Consider the following 1,446-nt stretch of genomic DNA (forward strand, 5'->3'; position numbering starts at 1 on the left):
GATCAAACATGAAATCAAGATAAATTGATAATTGACTTCTGGTTCTGATGGCGACTGAGGCAGACTCAGGTAAGACAGGCTCCATGGGGGATGGGCTGAAAACCCAGAGAAACTGCTCTCAGGGAACACACCAGAGCTCTGGATCTAGCATAAGATTCATGGCGCCAGTTTTCCGCAACTGCCAGTGGAAAAATCATGGAATAAAGGAAAATATTATAATTTAGGAATTGGTCAAGACATAGGACTCCCTCTGTGGCCATCCTGCCCAGGTGAAGGTCACAGGGTAGGGTTACAGCCAGACCAGCACAGGGAAACAGTGCTAAAAGCGGCATAGTGACATTTGTAAAAGGTGTGTGGGGATTTTACACATTTTTTCCTCCTCTTCCCTGTCATGCCTTCTTTGCCCAGGCCAGATTACTTCAGCAGGTGGGTGTGCACTACCCCCAAAAGTCCAGCATTGAGACCACAGCTTTCCCATAGCACAGAGAGAAAGAGCCCCATCGGTCCAAGGGCAAATTCTTTGGTTGCTGCTTTTCACTTCTGCCTGTGGATCCCAGCCCTAAAGTTAACTTGTGTGGGACCATTTACTCCTGCCTATCCAGCAAGAAAAAATGCAGGTATGGCCTGATAGACAAACCACATGAACAATCTGTAAAACCCCAACATAAAAAGATGCAATTATTTCAAGAATTACATTGTGCACACGCAGATACCTAACTGACCTTCAGAGACAAAAATAGTAAGCAATCTCTCTCCCATTAACTTCTCAATATCTATCTGCACACCTCTATGGTGGTGACTAGAGGAGGGCCCTAAGCAAGTGGGCACCCCCAACCACTGCTGGAGGCTTCTATAGTACACACACACTGTCTGTTTAGCAAGGTGACTGGCCAGTTAGCCACAGTTTTATTTTTGTTTCAAAGTGGTGGTTTTTGTCTCTGCTTTTATATTGCTTCTTCTTTTGGACTTTTTGATCACACATTTATTCTGGAGGTGGGAACTTTTACTCCCTATGTTACCTAAGAAGAGTCAGCAATTGTGGCCATATGGCCAAGCTACAAGGATACCCCATAATATTCCACCATTGAGACAAGAGCCAATAACAGCTGTTAAGTATTACATGTGAAAAGGGAAGCCTATCTTCAGATCACATCCATCAGGAGACACCCAGTAAGCTTAATAACACAGCAACAAACATCCATTTAAGCATTAAAAACCAATATAACTACAGGAAATAACCAATAAAACACAACAAAATATCTCAAAACATGTCCAAAACCAGAAAAGAGTAACTGAGACAAATGAGCTGGAGCCAGACAAAGGATTTCCAGAAAGAAAGAGTCGGTTTTGGATTTGCCTGAGAAAGAATTCAGAAGAATGATATGGAAACAAATTCAAATGCTCTGAAAAGGGGTGGAGGAAAACAAGGAAGAAGTCAGGAAAATA

The sequence above is a fragment of the Chrysochloris asiatica genome, unplaced genomic scaffold (assembly GCF_000296735.1).
Source record: "Chrysochloris asiatica unplaced genomic scaffold, ChrAsi1.0 scaffold00061, whole genome shotgun sequence".
Taxonomy (NCBI): Eukaryota; Metazoa; Chordata; class Mammalia; order Afrosoricida; family Chrysochloridae; genus Chrysochloris; species Chrysochloris asiatica.